General features: G+C 43.7%; 1 protein-coding gene across 5 annotated transcripts in view; it reads left to right on the top strand.

Annotated features, from left to right (window-relative positions):
• Positions 1–316: 316 nt before the first annotated feature.
• The window catches only part of MCHR2 (melanin concentrating hormone receptor 2), a 254857-nt gene continuing 235867 nt past the window's right edge, over positions 317–19306 (top strand). For 4 of the 5 annotated variants that reach the window (XM_056566183.1, XM_056566186.1, XM_056566181.1 and 1 more), the window contains exon 1: positions 317–562. The gene's annotated coding sequence lies outside the window, so the exon portion shown is untranslated. Of the gene's footprint in view, positions 563–4561; positions 4609–19306 lie in introns of those variants that run through there. The other variant, XM_056566185.1, reaches the window with a different exon arrangement.

Here is a 19306-nt window from a genome sequence, read left to right as displayed (position 1 = left end):
AACAGAAAATATTATTTTGCTGTGTAAATTCACTTAGGAATATGGCACTGACACTGCTGTCAAGAACCTTTAATGGAATGGAGCCCAATAGAGGGGAAAAAGAAAATATTATGTGTATGTCACTTGTTTTCTGTATGTATGTTTTCATATTGTAAAAAATACTAAAATGCATACTGTTCCTACAAATAAGAATTTCTTTGTATCCTCAGCCTCACTGCATTCCAAAGCTTCTCCTCGCACCATCCTCTTTCTGATAGAAGAAACGCCTCACTCGTGAACAGCTACAAGGCTCAGTGCCTGCAGATTTTCTTGTCCATTCAGTACATAGCAGCAGGCACTGCTCTCTTCTCTCACTAAGAAGTATTGAAATAACCAGCACTTTCAGCTGACACTGTGCTGCATGGTAATACCGACCTTCTTTTACAGGTGCTACAAAAATCTTTAACTTCTCTGGATAATGTTGGGTGATGCTATGAATTTACCTTCCCCTTTCTGAAAGATGTAAGGAAATAGCTACTACAATTTGCATGCTGTAATTGTCATCTTCCTCTCCAAAAGAAAGGTATGTAGCAAGGTATGCTTTGAAATTTTTCACAAACCCAATGTCTAGGGTTTTGTCAATATCCTAATTTTAAGTACGATATTTTGGTAACATGGACATTAATTAATATTGATGTTATACTAGTAATAAAAGGACATTCAGGATGGAAATTCATGGACAAAGATTCTGCATGTGATGAAAGTATTTGGAACCATGTCCATGTTAGTCGTAGTTATGGGGTTTGCTGCATGACTTTCAGGAATGCTGAACTATTGAAGTAAGGTTATGGGGGTGAATTGTGAGAGAAATTAGAAATAATAGATATAGATATTTAAACAGCTAAAGAGAGCATAAACAGATCCTTACGGTATTTCAATGGACTAAACTGTATTTCAATGGACTAAAAATATAGTATTGCCATTGACGTATTACTATCTAAGAAAATTCATTATTGATTTGTGGAGGGGTTATGACCTTGGCGAAGCTGTTTATAAGATAGCTGACAGAGTACCATTACTCTCTTTCTATCACAACCCTGTAGGCACACAAAAATTCATCAAGGACAATAGGAAAGTATCAAGGGCAAAAGGAAAGTAGCTGGAAAACTGACAACACACCTATTGTATCATGTAGACATATCACACATATTCACAGAAACAGCAGGTAATTAAAGAAGATACAGTAAGCTGGGGAAACTCTTGATGGTCACTGAATGCGACATCTAGTATTATATATTGTTCCTTTAAATGCACAGGTTAGCTTGCTATACATAGCACTGTGCAATTTAAAATGGGGGCCACTGTTTGTAGCAATTCCCCAATAATCTAACAGAGGGAGGTCCTTTGCGAGAATCTATAATGTGTGATGTCTATATGTCCTAACAGCACAGACAGACAGGGTCATTTTTCAAAAACAAACAGGCATAAATTGCAGTATCTTATAAATGACATAATACCAATGCTGCAGATTATTGGCACAACATTGGCCAAGTTACTTAGACTTACAGTATATTAGCGCATATTATTTTTTGTTGTTCCTCACTAGCCTGCCCACACCTGTTGCATTGATGTATTACATTTTTTGCCTGCTTTCCCTGTTTATGCTGGGGCTTGAAACACTTAACTATAAGGCGGCAATGCTGTACCTTGCCAGCATCAAGCATTGCAAGGAAACATGGTTTCCATGTCTGTCAGTTGTATGAGGGAGGGTTCACACGAGACTTAGCGCTGACATCGTGCACGTTGTGACACTAAATGCTGTGCTCTGGTGTTGCTGTTATGGATATATATTAGGAGGAGGAAGGAAAAGTAAAGTGCTGAGCACTAGTGACTGTTTGTAGTGCCAGGGCTCTGCTGTGTATACTGTAAATTACTTTAATTACTTAATATAAGTAAAATAAATATAAAACAAATCTGTCCAGAAAGTGCACTGACCAGTGGACAATTGTTCTGGAAATAGCTATAAATCGTATCCTCATAATTATACAGTGTGAGTAGACTAGTTCAGCAAAGAGGGGGATTTCTAGAGTATAATTTCTCTTTCTTGACTAACTGAGTAAAGCAAATAAAAGTAATATGTTCTGCAGGGGTTTGGCATCTTGTTTCTTGTTATATTTCTGCAGAAGTGAACTTGGATGAGCTGATGGTACCCCAGTATAAGGGGTTTGGATTGGAACTGTATGTGTAATTCTGAGGTGTCCTCACAATTGTAAGAGAATGACAATTTTAAAAACTACCTTTCTGCAATCCCCACACTAACCTGTGTACTGCTGAGAAACAATTAACATGCCAATCAGAGCTTTTGTATATGAGTGTGACCTCAGCCCCTTGTGCAGATGCTGTGTGGGCCGAAATTCATTGTATGTTGGCTGATTATGTTTGAAAGAGTATCCAGAGAAATGCCTGCTCTGACTAGACTTCCAATTAAGACTCCTAGGTGTTTTCAATGGAATCTGTCAGCTCTATATGAGGCTCAGACCTGCAGACATAGGCATTCAAATAAAGCAAAATGATACCTGTCTCTTAGCTGATGGGTGTTTGCAAAGTTTTAAAATGATGTTTTTCTTCTAAACTTAATAGTCATAGAGGCTGTACAATGATGTAGCCCACATGGCTTCTCCCTCCTCCAACCCTGCTTGCTCTACATGGCGGAAGTACAATGCTTAATGCTCAAAGCCAAGCCCTGTATATCAATCATGCAGACCAGGAAGGAATGGGAGATGGAGGAGATGTGCATGCTGCAGCTTAACACAACCTCTGTGACTCTTTTGAGCTTAGAAAAATAATACAAACAGCCATCAGCTAAGAGATAGGTGTCTCTTGTTTTCTTGTCCTATCAGCTATGTGCCCATGTTTGAAGTCCTGAGCATAATATAAAGCTGACAGATAGCCATTAATATCTGTATAGTTTCCTTTATAGGACATCTCTCAAAGTTCTGCTTCCTCCTAAGGCCCGTTCACACTACGGAATTCTCGTGGCTGAATTCCGCGAGCGGAGATTCCGTCTGGCGGCCGTTGCTGGAGATACTTCGGCGCTAGGGCCACGGAGCACTGAGCTGTCACCATTGACGGCTATGCAGTGCTCGCGGTATCCGCACAAAAAATGAACATGTCCTTTCTTTGCGCTGAAATTCCGCAGTGTGAACGGGTCTTGCGGAAACCCGTTCACACTAATGTTAAAGTTCACACTGCGGAATTGCGCCCGTAGAATTCTGCCCGGAAATTCATCGGCAATTTCGTAGTGTGAATGGGGCGTAATGCACCCGCCAGGGTCACTAGAGGCAAAAAGTACTTCAGACAACTACAGGCAGCCATAGTACATGGGAAAATCCATGTATGATAAATGTATTTAATATTTAAAACTAATTTGGACATGTGACTATCTATCTTATATCTATCTATCTATCTATCTATCATAAAGAAAAGTATTAAAATCTTATCCATAAAATATCTCAGAATGCTAATTTCTCTCAATTTGACCAGTGGGGATTTGTTCAGAATCATGACTCCAGGATCCACTATTTCATCAATACAGGCCAGAAAATAGGGCAGATATATTGCACATTGTTTTCCATTATGTAACAAGCTGGGCACCCGTGTCTTTATAACCCTAATATATCCAGTGGGGGTATGTTTAGAAGAATGGCCGTCCTGATACTCTCCTACTCTGTGCAACCCCTGGGACCCCTCGCGATCTCCTGTATGGCGCTGCCACAGACTGTAGGAAGCGCTGTGCCATCTCCAGCAGGAAGCCACGGCAGACACAAAAAAATCTCAGAATCACATCTCTCAGTAAATGCATTCCACTTTAAGAAACACATGCTAGATTCGAAACTGGTGCCAGAAATTTAAACAGATTTCAAAATCTTAATCCTTCTAGTATTTATCAGCTGCTATATGCTGCACAGGAAGTTATTTTCCTTTTGAATTTCTTTTCTGTCTGACCACAGTGCTCTCTGCTGACACCTCTGTCCATTTTAGGAACTGTCCAGAGCAAACCTATCCTGCACTGGACAGTTCCTTAAATGGACAGAGGTGTCAGCAGAGAGCAGTGTGGTCAGACAGAAAGGAAATTCAAAAAAAAATTACTTCCTGTGGAGCATACAGCAGTTGATAAGTACTGGAATGATTAAGATTTTTAAATAGAAATAATTTACAAATCTGTTTAAGTTTCTGGCACCAGTTGATTAAAAAAATGTTTTCCAGGGAAGTACCCCTTTAAGGTAAAAACAGGTGATGTCCTTAAAGAGGTACTTCAGTGGAAAACTTTTTTTTTTATCAACTGGTGCCAGAAAGTTAAACAGATTTGTAAATTACCTCTATTAAAAAATCTTAATCCTTCCAGTACTTTTTAGGGGCTATATACTACAGAGGAAATGCTTTACTTTTTAGATTTCTCTGATGTCATGACCACAGTGCTCTCTGCTGACCTCTGCTGTCCATTTTAGGAACTGTCCTGCGCAGCATATGTTTGCTACGGGGATTTTCTCCTGCTCTTTACAGTTCCTAAAATGGACAGCAGAGGTCAGCAGCGAGCACTGTGGTCATGACATCAGAGAAATCTAAAAGGTAAAGCATTTCCTCTGTAGCATATAGCCCCTAAAAAGTACTGGAAGGATTAAGATTTTTTAATAGAGGTAATTTACAAATCTGTTTAACTTTCTGGCACCAGTTGATAAAAAAAAAAGTTTTCCACTGGAGTACCTCTTTAAGGACATCACCTGTTTTAACCTTTAAGGGGTACTCCCCTGGAAAAAAAAAATCTGACACCAGTTGTTTTGATAAAAAAAAAGGGGTTAAGTGAAAATTATAGCCACTAATAGAAGATATATTCAAATAATTATCCTGTTATTAAACTATTACTTTGGCCCACTTCTACATCTTGACATTCTGCTTTGCTTAGCAACAGCCGTTTATTAACTTAGTGACCTAACTAAAAAGTTAAATAAATTGTAAAAAAAAAAAAAAAAAAAATGAAAAAAAAAAGCATTAAAAGCATTGTGTTAGTACTTGGTAACATTCATACAGCAAAAGCGTGAAAGGTAATTATAACCAATTATGAAGGTAATTAGAGTTGAGCGAGCTTAGGCAGCTGCCTTGGCTACAGGGCACGGAAGAAGCTCTGAAGAATCGTGGCCTCACTACACCGACATTCCCTAGCTGTATGTTTCTGTCCATTTCCCCTTTCCTTGCCGTGAGCAGCAGCAGGAGAGAGAAGAAGGAAGAACTGGGACAAAAGACGACATCAGTGCATTGTAACCTGGGGAGTGGAGGAAGGGGGGGGGGGCGAGGGGGCATGTAGTAACTGTGTATAATATACCTGTACTGTGACATCACTGTGATAATCTTGTACTGCGACATCACTGTGTATTATCGCTGTACTGTCACATCACTGTGCGTATTATCCCTGTAATGTGACATCACTATGTATATTATCCCTGAACTGTGACATCACTGTGTATTATCCCTGTACTGTGACATCACTGTGTGTATTATCCCTGTAATGTGACATCACTATGTATATTATCCCTGAACTGTGACATCACTGTGTATTATCCCTGTACTGTGACATCACTGTGCGTATTATCCCTGTAATGTGACATCACTATGTATATTATCCCTGAACTGTGACATCACTGTGTATTATCCCTGTACTGTGACATCACTATGTATATTATCCCTTAACTGTGACATCACTGTGTATTATCCCTGTACTGTGACATCACTGTGTGTATTATCTCTGTACTGTGACATCACTGTGTGTATTATCCCTGTACTGTGACATCACTGTGTGTATTATCCCTGTACTGTGACATCACTGTGTGTATTATCCCTGTACTGTGACATCACTGTGTATTATCCCTGTACTGTGACATCACTGTGTGTATTATCTCTGTACTGTGACATCACTGTGTATTATCCCTGTACTGTGACATCACCGTGTATTATCCCTGTACTGTGACATCACTGTGTATTATCCCTGTACTGTGACATCACTATGTATATTATCCCTGAACTGTGACATCACTGTGTATTATCCCTGTACTGTGACATCACTGTGTATTATCCCTGTACTGTGACATCACTGTGTGTATTATCCCTGTACTGTGACATCACTGTGTGTATTATCTCTGTACTGTGACATCACTGTGTGTATTATCCCTGTACTGTGACATCACTGTGTGTATTATCCCTGTACTGTGACATCATTGTGTGTATTATCCCTGTACTGTGACATCATTGTGCATATTATCTATGTACTGTGACATCACTGTTTGTATTATCCCTGTAATGTGACATCACTATGTATATTATACCTGTCATGTGAGTCAGTGACATCACAGTACAGGGTTAATAAGTACAGTGTTGTCACAGTATAGGAGTAATACAAACAGTGATGTTACAGTACATGGATAATACACAGTGATGTCATAGTACAGGGTAATACACACAGTGATGTTACAGTTCAGGGATAATACACAGTGATGTCACAGTACAGGGATAATACACACAGTGATGTCACAGTACAGGGATAATACACAGTGATGTCATAGTACAGGATAATACACAGTTATGTTACAGTACAGGGATAATACACAGTGATGTCACAGAACAGGGATAATACACTCAGTGATGTTACAGTACAGGGATAATATACCGTATTTATCGGCGTATAACATGCACTTTTTAGGCTAAAATTTTTAGCCTAAAGTCTATGTGCGTGTTATACGCGCATACTCCCCCAGGAAAGGCAGGGGGAGAGAGGCCGTTGCTGCCCGCTTCTCTCCCCCTTCCTTTCTTGGGGTCTAGAGCCCTGCTGCCGGCCCTACTCTCCCCCTGGCTATCGGCACCGCTGCCCGTTCTGTCCCCCTGACTATCGGTGCCGGCGCCCCTTTGCCTGCGCCGATAGCCAGGGGGAGAGAAGCAGCGCCGACAGCCAGGGGGAGAGAAGGGGCAGCGGCACCCATTGCCGGCGATGCTGCCCCGTTGCCTCCCCCCATCCCCGGATGCATAATTACCTGTTGCCGGGGTCGGGTCCGCGCTGCTTCAGGCCTCCGGTGTGCATCCCCTGCGTTGTTGCTATGCTCTGCACGGCGCATGACGTCAGTGCGCCGCGTCGTGCTTAGCAACGATGCAGGGGACGCACGCCGGAGGCCTGAAGCAGCGCGGACCCAACCCCGGCAACAGGTAATTATGCAACCGGGGATGGGGGGAGGCAATGGGGCAGCGGCGCCGGCAATGGGTGCCGCTGCCCCTTCTCTCCCCCTGGCTGTTGGCGCCGCTTCTCTCCCGCTGGCTATCGGCGCCGGCAATGGGGCGCCGGCACCGATAGTCAGGGGGACAGAACGGGCAGCGGCGCCGATAGCCAGGGTGAGAGAAGGGCCGGCAGCAGGGCACTAGACCCCAGGAAAGGCAGGGGGAGAGAAGTCGGCAGCGACGGCCTCTCTCCCCCTGCCTTTCCTGGGGGTGTATCGGGGTATACACGCGCACACACGCACCCTCATTTTACCATGGATATTTGGGTAAAAAACTTTTTTTACCCAAATATCCTTGGTAAAATGAGGGTGCGTGTTATAGACCGGTGCGTGGTATACCCCGATAAATATGGTACATAGTAATGTCTCTGTACAGGAGTATGTGCCTAGGGACACCACAGTCCTATGGATACAATACCAAGTGTTTTTGTTTATAATTCATTTTTATTATAGCTTGCATATCTTGTGTTTGTGGGGGCCTCATGTTCAATTTTACTTAAGGCCTCAAAAAGTCTAGAGACGCCTCTGTGTGTGTGTGTGTGTGTGTGAACAAGATTCAGTCCCCATACAAGAGAAATCCTATAGGAGCTCCTATACACCAAAACAGCACATAAGTGGACATCCTATTCATATCTTTTGCTACCACAAATCCACAGCCTTTTTAAAGGCTCATACCTGCATATGCCTGAATTAAATAGTGTTCCCGAACAAGCTACAGTGAGGTGCATTGATCTGTGCCACCCACCCACAAAGTGTATTCAAGTCGCACCTATATACCAATAGGGCCAATCAACACAGTAGTGAATTTAATAGATTTCCGCAAACACCTTCAGTACGTCTTGTGCTGTCATCCCTGCCACCCAAAAAGCATGTTTAAGTTACACATATCTAGCCTGCAGTGTTATACAGTTCTGGTGCATTTATTATTGTTCTGCAAACACATTCAGTACTTATTGTGCTGTCTACTCACCCAAGAAGTGTGTTTAAGTTACCATGGGTTACCGCTTGTCAACATAACTGAGCCTTGAAAACACTTTATAACTACTTGAATGCATTACTAACAGTGTTAGACAGGGGTTTAGAGGTGTTAGGCAGTGTTATAAACTTATTTAGAGGCTTATTTCATTGCAAGTTTGAGTCTAACCGAGCCAAACCAAACTCGCGATTTGTGAAAAGTTTGGTGAGTCTGGCAAACCAAACTTTTCAAAAGTTTGCTGAACTCTAAAAGTAATTATACCCAATCATCCTCATCCATTTTTTAAATGGTTTATATGGGATTTAGTTTTTTTCATAAATTTACCTTTTACTTTTCAAGAGAAAGAAGTCTGTTCAATACAATGTTTAAATCTCCTCCCTCCTTTGCTACAGTGTCTATGTATGTAAACATTGCAGCTGTGTCCCTATGTCTCACAACCTCTTTTAAGGCATCTACTTAAAGGGGTTAACACCTTACAGTGATTTTAGTGCTTACCTGCCAGACAGTAATGGACATGCTTACGAAGTGCATGTTTTGGCGCTAAATGTTGTAAGTCCATCATAATGCTGCTGCTTTCTTTTTGTGAAATTACATATTTCCTGTTAACCACTTAAGGACCTAGGGCGTATGGATATGCCTTGACGTCCTGGTACTTAAGGACCCAGGGACCGGACCGGGATGCCTGCTGATATCGTTCAGCAGGCATCCCGCGCAAATGCCAAGGGGGGTCATTAGACCCCCCCATGTCGGCGATCGCGGCAGATCGTTGGTGAATTCACACTAACGATCTGCCGCGATTCGGGTCATACGAGTCACGTGTGACCCGCTGACCCGAAGATACAAGGTGATCGGGGGTGTACAATACACCCCCTATCACCCACTGTATCTATGGGTAGGTGGCAATTTTGTCACCCCCCCAGGAGCGCTGCTATTGGCTGGACGATCGTCCAGCCAATAGCAGCCGGTGGGGGAGGGGTTAACTGCATCTTCTTGCAGCTCTGCACGTTAGCTGAGTTCAGTCAGCAGGCAAAGCTGCTCAAAGGTGCCAGGGACCCCCCCCCTGTGAGGATTGGAGCCCCCTCAGGACCGACGATCCCCCATAGAGCAGGGACAGAAAACCCCACAGATTTTTTAGCTTGACCCAGGCCCTATTAGGGGTTCAGGGCGCTGCATTTGGCCCCCCATTTTTTTTTGGCCGCAGCTCTTTATTTTTGTTCATATAACGGTGTGTGATTTCTAATCACATACCATTATATATTGCATACACCAAGCACACACACTACATACATCCCCGCCACCCCCCCCCACACACACCTTCCCAGCCCCACCCCCGCCACCGCCCCCCGCCACCTTAGAAAAAGGCGATGGCTCGCCGGGCATTTTCGGTAGCGGAGGCATACGCTTTTCTTGCCTCCGACTCCGAATCTGTCAGTGAGGACGATGAAGATCCAACATTCCTGTGTTCTTCATCGTCCTCCTCATCATCTAGTACTGAGGCCACGCACCCCCCGTGAAAGTGCCCCAGTGGCTGGCACTAGTGCGAGTGGTGATGCCGCTCGTACTAGGAGTCCGACCCCCCAGGCAATTTTACCGGAGCTCCCTTCCGGTGAACCTGTCTGGAGACCCCCAGAGGGTTATCAGCCACGGATTCCGGAGTTTGTTGGCGACTCCAGAATCCGGATTGACACGGCTGGGTTCACTGAATTTGACTTTTTCAGTTATTTTTTCAGTGACAGCCTGGTCAATCACATGGTGGAGCAGACGAATCTATCCGCCAGGCAGTTCATCGCCCACCACCCCGATTCTTTTTTGGCCAGGTTCAATGAATGGTACGCCGTCAGTGCAGCCGAAATGAGGACATTTTGGGGCCTCGTGCTGCACATGGGCCTGGTCAAAAAGCCAAGTGTCAGGCAGTACTGGAGCGGGGACGTCCTATAGCAGACCCCGCTGTACAGTATGGCCATGGCACGGAAGCGGTTCGAGGCCATTCAGAAATGCCTGCATTATGCAGATAATGCGGCATATCCACCCCGAAGTGATCCCACCTATGACCGGCTTTACAAAGTGAGGCCGGTCATCGATCACTTTGGGGCCAAATTTTTGGAGGCCTATGTACCGCTTAGGGAGCTCTCTGTAGATGAGTCTCTCATCAGTTTTAAGGGGAGACTCATCTTCCGCCAGTATATTCCCTCGAAGCGGGCGCGGTATGGCGTGAAGCTATATAAACTTTGTGAGAGTACCTCCGGGTACACTCTCAAGTTTAGGGTGTATGAGGGACGAGATTCCCGTATTGAACCCCCAGATTGTTTCCCCACTCTGGGTGTTAGCGGGAAAATCGTTTGGGACCTTATGTACCCATTGCTGGATAAGGGTTACCACGTGTACATGGACAACTTTTATACCAGCATCCCTCTCTTCACATCCCTTGCCGCCAGATCCACGTCCGCTTGTGGGACCGTGCGGAAGAATCAGAGAGGCCTCCCTCTAAATTTTGTTCAGACACCTATGCCCAAGGGTGAGTCCCGTGCCCTTACCCATAAAAACCTGTTGCTGGTCAAGTATAAGGATAAGAGGGATGTCCTTATGCTGACCACTATTCATGGTAACGGCAGCTCACCTGTCCCTGTGCGAGGTACCACAACAACGGTCCTCAAGTCTGATTGTATTCTGGACTACAATCGGTATATGGGGGGAGTTGATCTTTCTGATCAAATCCTGAAGCCATATAACGCCATACGGAAAACACGTGTATGGTACAAGACAGTTGCGATCTACTTGGTACAGGTTGCCATGTACAACTCTATTGTACTGTACCAGAACGCTGGCAACACAGGGACATACCTTCAGTTCCAAGAAGAAGTCCTAAAGGTCCTGATCTTTGCTGACCGGGAAAGAGCAGGCCGGACTTCCCAAGGAACTGAAGTTATAGGTGCCAGGATCGTCCCAGGCCAACACTTTCCAGGTGAGGTCCCCCACACTGGAAAGAAGGGACGATCCCAGAAAAAATGCAGAGTGTGTAACAGGAGGGGGAATCGGAAGGACACCACCTATCAATGTGACACTTGCCCTGATCATCCGGGCCTCTGTATTAAAAACTGCTTCAGGGAGTATCACACTTCCATGCAGTACTAAATTTTCCCTTTTCATTTTAATTTTCCATAATTTGACCCCAATGTACCAAGTCCAGAGTACATTCCAAGTTTTAACCCCATAAAACCACTAAATTGCCCAAAAAACTCTCATAAAAAAAAAAAACTAATAAGACCTCTGGGGGTATTTTTTTCTCTGGGTCATGGGTCACTGAGTAACTATCATCGGGGACTTTTATGTTGCCTCAAATGCGCAGCGCTCTCTCTCCACCTGAGCGGGGTGCGCATTTGTGGCAACAGGTTAGGGACGGCCACACACATCACATTCCCAGAATGATGATTCAGAGCATAGGGTTTGGGGTGGGCATATTTTTTATTTTTGTCTATGCTCTGGGTCATCATTCTGGGAACATAACCTGTTTTATCCTTTTATGTCCCACTGTACCCCTTGTTAGTTATTAGTGTACCCCATATAATGCCCCTTGAGGGGGGGTCCCACTGTTCTGGCTCCATAGGCAGAAGCTCAAGGCCCCTGACTGCCCTCCTGTTCCTCCGTGACCAGTGTGCAACCGGAGATCCGTTTTATGCCCAGATATGAGGTATGACCTTTTTCCAAAGAAATGTATTTACAAATTACATATTTTTTTTTGCTTTTCTGGCAGTAAATGCGACATGCCCCCCCCCCCCCCCCATTTCAGCAAAATTAGCAAATGTGACTCCTTCTCTTCTGAGCATTGTAGCACTCCTGCAGTGCATTTGACGTCCACTTATGGGGTTCCCTCCATATTCAGAAGAGATGGGGTTACAAATTTTGGGGGGTATTTTCTGCTATTAACCCTTGCAAAAATGTGAAATTTGGGGGGAAACACATTTTAGTGAAAAAAATATATTTTTTTTTTACATATGCAAAAGTCGTGAAACCCCTGTGGGGTATTAAGGCTCATTTTATTCCTTGTTATGTTCCTCAAGGGGTCTAGTTTCCAAAATGGTATGCCATGTGTTTTTTTTTTGCTATTTTGGCACCATAGGGGCTTCCTAAATGCGACATGCTCCCCGAGCAAAATTTGCTCTCAAAAAGCCAAATATGACTCCTTCTCTTCTGAGCATTGTAGTTCGCCCGTAGTGCACTTCAGGTCAAATTATGGGGTACCTCCATACTCATAAGAGATGGGGTTACAAATTTTGGAGGATATTTTCTGCTATTAACCCTTGCAAAAATGTGAAATTTGGGGGGAAACACACATTTTAGTGAAAAAAATATATATTTTTTTTACATATGCAAAAGTCGTGAAACCCCTGTGGGGTATTAAGGCTCACTTTATTCCTTGTTACGTTCCGCAAGGGGTCTAGTTTCCAAAATGGTATGCCATGTGTTTTTTTTTGCTGTTCTGGCACCATAGGGGCTTCCTAAATGCGACATGCCCCCTGAGCAAAATTTGCTCTCAAAAAGCCAAATATGACTCCTTCTCTTCTGAGCATTGTAGTTCGCCCGTAGTGCATTTCAGGTCAACTTATGGGGTACCTCCATACTCAGAAGAGATGGGGTTACAAATTTTGGGGGATATTTTCTGCTATTAACCCTTGCAAAAATGTGAAATTTGGGGGGAAACACACATTTTAGTGAAAAAAATATATATTTTTTTTACATATGCAAAAGTCGTAAAACCCCTGTGGGGTATTAAGGCTCACTTAATTCCTTGTTACATTCCTCAAGGGGTCTAGTTTCCAAAATGGTATGCCATGTGTTTTTTTTTGCTGTTCTGTCACCATAGGGGCTTCCTAAATGTGACATGCCCCCCAAAAACCATTTCAGAAAAACTCACTCTCCAAAATGCCACTATCGCTCCTTCCCTTATGAGCCCTCTACTGCGCCTGCCAAACACTTGACATACACATATGAGGTATTTCCTTACTCAAAAGAGATTGGGTTACACATTTTAAGAAAATTTCTCTCTTTTAATGCAAAAACTGGGTTTACAAGAACATGCGAGTGTAAAAAATGAAGATTTTGAATTTTCTCCTTTTGAATGTCATTTTGAATACTTCGAGGGGTGCAGTTTTTATAATGGTGTCATTTATGGGGTATTTCTAATAAGAAGGCCCCTCAAATCCACTTCTAAACAGAACTGGTCCCTGAAAAAATCCGATTTAGAAAATTTTGTGAAAAATTGGAAAATTGCTGCTGAACTTTGAAGCCCTCTGATGTCTTTCTTTCAAAAGTAAAAAACTTGTCAACTTTATGATGCAAACATAAAGTAGACATATTGTATATGTGAATCAATATATAATTTATTTGGAATATAGATTTTCCTTATAAGCAGAGAGCTTCAAAGTTAAAAAAATATGCAAAATTTTCAATTTTTTCATCAAATTTTCAATTTTTCACCAAGAAATAATACAAGTATCGACAAAATTTTACTGCTAACATAAAGTAGAATATGTCACGAAAAAACAATCGCGGAATCAGAATGAAAGGTAAAAGCATCCCAGAGTTATTAATGCTTGAAGTGACAGTGGTCAGATGTTAAAAAAATGGCCGGGTCCTTAAGGTATATTTGGGCTGGGTCCTTAAGGGGTTAAAATTGCCTCCTTCTAACTACAAGTTCCAGGATCCCTTGTTTATAAGTGTGAGTTCACTTTTCTCCCTCTAACACATTAGTCAGCAAAACTGAGCTATGTGTGCTGTTCATGAAACTACAATTTCATGCAGCCCTGTGGAGAATAATCTTCTTTCCACCCAGCAGTTGCTCCACCAAGCAGACAGACTCGCTTTCAACACCTGACTAGTGATGTAATGTTTGGGGCTGCACTGAAACTTGGGAAAACCTGAAAATCATTTTGTATGCTGCTAAAAATAAACATCAGGGCAAAGATCACTTAAGAATTGTGAAACCAGCCATCCAACACAGGTACAGGCACTATATTATGAACTGATCCAGCAGAGTAAATGCAAATTCCAGCTTTATTGAAGATAAAAGCAGAACAACAAACATGGATGGATAGGAGCAGTTTCTGGACGCGTTCCGAATGACAATCGGTTCTTTTTTACCAGATAACCCATGAATGTCCAGTGTCTGGTTAAATAGACAACTGAGATCCAATGGGGGCAGGTACAAGCATATGTGCAATTACTACAGAGTAAATTAAAACCATGTAAACTCCCACAACATAGGCAAGTATAGCATAGTAATGTGAATAGAGCCCATAGTGTGTCAAGCTGTACCTAAAAATAGAAAAAAGGAAAAAACACATGGTACTACTGTATTTCCTTTTTTTTCTGTTATTACCTTTTTCTTTTTTCTGTTTTTAGATACAGCTTGATACACTATGGGCTCTGTTCACATTACTATGCTATACTTGCCAATGTTGTGGGAGGCTCCATGGTTTTAATTTACTCTGTAATAATTGCACATGTGCTTGTACCTACCCCATTGAATCTCAGTTGTCAATTTAACCAGACACTGGGCATTCATGGGTTATCTGTGGCAAAGAACGGATTGTCGTTCGAAACGCGTCCAGAAGCTGCTCATATCCAGCCACATGTACTGCTTTTATATTCAATAAAGCTGGAATTTACATTTTCTCTGGATCAATTCTCCTTTGTTTCCTGCTTCCATGCACCTGGTCCAGGCAGATCCGTGCTGAGTTTCCAGGAGGTGAGCTAGCCATTACACAGTGTTTACTATATTATGAACTACACTAACTAGCAAAGTCAAACAAAAGAAATCCTGTAATACCCCGTTAATGTAAAGCAAAAGATAGTTTGGCTATACGAGCTACATTTGTTCAAGAATATTTAATTAGCTTATGTGAAAAATGAAGTTTTATAAGTTTTTTTTTTATTGTAATACATTTAGCCTATTACCTATCTATAAGAATACAATAGATATGTAGTTGCGCCAATACTAATTAGAAAATTCATAAAGTACTACCACTTAAGTGTTAATTGTTGAATTGTAAGAGCCAATTGTAATTTATCGGAGGGCTACACAGCACTCCAAAGACATATGGTTCCAGAGTAGGAAGTCACTCCTTAATATAACAGAAGGAAAGAACTCTGCACTCCTTGCACTTGTTGGTGAAATATTATCCATGTTATTGAATTATGAAATCCACAAAAAATATTTATGTAACATTTAATTTTTTCTATTAAATCATCTAAAGATTATCAACTTGTGCTTGGGAGAACATGTAGAAAGGCTGAATGCATAGGGTAATATGACTGCTGTTGGTAGCTAGATCGGATCAAAATAATACTTATTAGAAGTTTAAAGGGGTTGTTCCCTCCATGGAACATTTGGATGTCATAGAGGAAAACCTCATTTGGACCTCCCTATAATTCAGCTTCTGAAATCAAAATGACTCCTCTGTAATACTTCATTTTCAGTTTCAAGCTATTTTTGATTGTTGTTGTGCCAGCAGTAGTTATAGTTGTGAGAAAACCCCTTAACTCTAATACTTATAATTATGAGCTTAAGTATATGTGTATATCAACATTTTCTGAACTAAAAGATCTGCAGGGTAAAATATTAATTTAATTGTGGTCTTACTGTTTAAGCTGTACCAAATGTTTGCGGTAGCTGCAAGTAAGATTTGCACAATGTTCTGGCAGGATTTTTGACCATTCCTCATGGTGAATTTAGAATAGGAGACACTTGGGGAATCCTATTAAACTGTTTATGTTGTCAGCAACTAGGCACAGCACAGCTTTTATTTCTCAAAGGGATTTGGTAAAACGGGACGGAGGCAGGAAGGGACCCTCCTCCCGTTCTCCAAGCTGATCGGGACTCCACGCTTAGCTACCAGCAATTTTTTTTTTGCATTTTAGATGTAGCAATCTACTTCAATTATAGCGTCTAAAGAGTTAATGCCAGACCACCCAAATCAGTGGGCCCTGATAGCAACCGGAACAATTACCCAATGACACACTCAGCTCCTGAGCATGATTCATAGACCGGGAGCAGGTACAGGGAGTCCTTAAGGGGTTAAAAGGAAGATCATACAGGAAACTGTTCCGATATTAATAAGAAACTGTCACGATTCGGCTGGCTGGAGGTGGATCCTCTGTGCCAGAGAGGGATTGGCGTGGACTGTGTCGGTGGACCGGTTCTAAGTTGCTACTGGTATTCACCAGAGCCCGCCGCAAAGCGGGATGGTCTTGCAGCCAGGTCGCATCCACCGGCAACGGCTCAACCTCTCTGACTGCTGAGATAAGCGCGGTACAAGGGAGTAGACAAGAGCAAGGTCGGACGTAGCAGAAGGTCAGGGCAGGCAGCAAGGATTGTAGTCAGGGGCAACGGCAGAAGGTCTGGAACACAGGCTAGGAACACACAAGGAAACGCTTTCACTGGCACAATGGCAACAAGATCCGGCGAGGGAGTGCAGGGGAAGTGAGATATAAGTAGGGAGTGCACAGGTGAGAATACTGATTAGGCCTGCTGCGCCAATCAGTGGCGCAGCGGCCCTTTAAATCGCAGAGACCCGGCGCACGTGCCCTAAGGAGCGGGGCCGCGCGCGCCGGGACAACACAGACGGGGAACGGGTCAGGTACGGGAGCCGAGATGCGCATCACGAGCAGGCGCGTCCCGCATCGCGAATCGCATCCCGGCTGGGAGTAATATCGCAGCGCACCCGGTCAGCAGGTCTGACCGGGGCGCTGCGAATGAGAGAACGCTGCGAGTGCTCCGGGGAGGAGCGGGGACCCGGAGCGCTCGGCGTAACAGTACCCCCCCTTGGGTCTCCCCCTCTTTTTGGAGCCTGAGAACCTGAGGATAAGACTTTTGTCCAGGATGTTGTCCTCAGGTTCCCAGGATCTCTCCTCTGGGCCGCAATTCTCCCAGTCAACCAAGAAGAATCTTTTACCTCTGACCGTCTTGGATGCTAGAATCTCCTTCACAGAAAAGACGTCAGAAGATCCGGAAACTGGAGTGGGAGAAACAACTTTGGGAGAGAAGCGGTTAAGGATGAGTGGTTTAAGGAGAGAGACATGGAAGGCATTGGGAATACGGAGAGAAGGAGGAAGAAGGAGTTTAGATGGGTCAGGTCTGGAGAGTACGGGAGCAGAAGAAAAGGCAGCCTTGAGATGTTTAAATGCGTCTTCCGGTTGAGGAGACCAGGACTTAGGATTGGCGTTTTTCTTGGTTAGAGCCACGATAGGAGCCACAATAGTGGAAAAGTGTGGAATAAATTGTCTGTAATAATTGGCGAATCCCAAAAAACGTGGGATAGCACGGAGTCCGGAGGGGCGTGGCCAATCCAATACGGCAGATAGTTTATCTGGGTCCATTTGTAGTCCCTGGCCAGAGACTAAGTATCCTAGGAAAGGAAGAGACTGACATTCAAAGAGACATTTTTCCATTTTGGCATATAATTGATTGTCCCGAAGTCTCTGAAGAACCATGCGGACATGCTGGCGGTGTTCTTCTAAGTTCGCAGAAAAAATCAGAATATCGTCCAGGTAAACCACAACACAGGTATACAGAAGATCACGAAAAATTTCATTTACAAAGTCTTGTAAGACGGCAGGGGCGTTGCACAGGCCAAAGGGCATAACCAGATATTCAAAGTGTCCATCTCTCGTGTTAAATGCAGTCTTCCATTCGTCCCCCTCCCTGATGCGGATGAGATTATAAGCACCTCTTAAGTCCAGTTTGGTAAAGATGTGGGCGCCTCGTAGGCGGTCAAAGAGTTCCGAAATAAGAGGTAGGGGGTAGCGTTTTTTTACAGTGATTTTATTAGGTCCGCGGTAATCAATGCAAGGGCGTAGGGAGCCGTCTTTTTTGGAGACAAAAAAAAATCCAGCTCCGGCAGGGGAGGAGGACTTGCGGATAAACCCCCTTTTTAAGTTCTCCTGGATGTATTCCGACATGGTTTGAGTTTCCGGAGCAGACAGAGGATAGATTCTGCCCCGGGGTGGAGTAGTACCAGGGAGGAGGTCAATAGGACAGTCATAAGGCCTGTGAGGAGGCAAAGTCTCTGCTTGTTTTTTGCAAAAAAACATCAGCAAAATCCAGATAGGCCTTGGGAAGACCAGATACCGGGGGAACTACAGGGTCATGACTGTGAGTACTGGGAGTCGGTTTAAGACAGTCCTTGTGGCAAGAAGTACCCCAGTTCTTGATTTCCCCTGTGGTCCAATCAAGGGTAGGAGAATGGCGTTGAAGCCACGGTAATCCAAGAAGAATTTCTGAAGTGCAGTTAGGGAGGACCAAAAATTCAATTTTTTCGTGATGGGGTCCGATGCACATTAAGAGAGGTTCCATGCGGTAACGCACGGTACAGTCCAATCTTTCATTATTAACAGAATTGATGTAGAGGGGTCTGGCGAGACTGGTCACCGGGATGTTGAACCTGTTGATGAGAGAGGCCAAAATAAAGTTTCCTGCAGATCCGGAATCCAAGAAGGCCATAGCAGAGAAGGAGAAGGTAGAAGAAGATATCCGCACAGGCACAGTAAGACGTGGAGAAGCAGAGTTCACCTCAAGAGCTGTCTCACCTTTGTGCGGAGTCAGCGTGCGTCTTTCCTGGCGAGGAGGACGGATAGGACAATCCTTCAAGAAATGTTCGGTACCGACACAGTACAGGCAAAGGTTCTCCATGCGGCATCGTGTCCTCTCTTGAGGTGTCAAGCGAGACTGGTCAACTTGCATAGCCTCCACAGCGGAAGGCACAGGAACGGATTGCAGAGGACCAGAGGAGAGAGGAGCCAGGGAGAGAAACCGCCTCGTGCGAACAAAGTCCATATCCTGGCGGAGCTCCTGACGCCTTTCGGAAAAACGCATGTCAATGCGGGTGGCAAGATGAATAAGTTCATGCACGGTTAGCAGGAATTTCTCGTGCGGCCAGCACATCTTTAATGTTACTGGATAGGCCTTTTTTAAAGGTCGCGCAGAGGGCCTCGTTATTCCAGGATAATTCGGAGGCAAGAGTACGGAATTGGATGGCGT

The sequence above is a fragment of the Hyla sarda genome, chromosome 3 (assembly GCF_029499605.1).
Source record: "Hyla sarda isolate aHylSar1 chromosome 3, aHylSar1.hap1, whole genome shotgun sequence".
Lineage (NCBI taxonomy): Eukaryota > Metazoa > Chordata > Amphibia > Anura > Hylidae > Hyla > Hyla sarda.
This window is presented reverse-complemented; position numbering and strand designations above follow the sequence as displayed.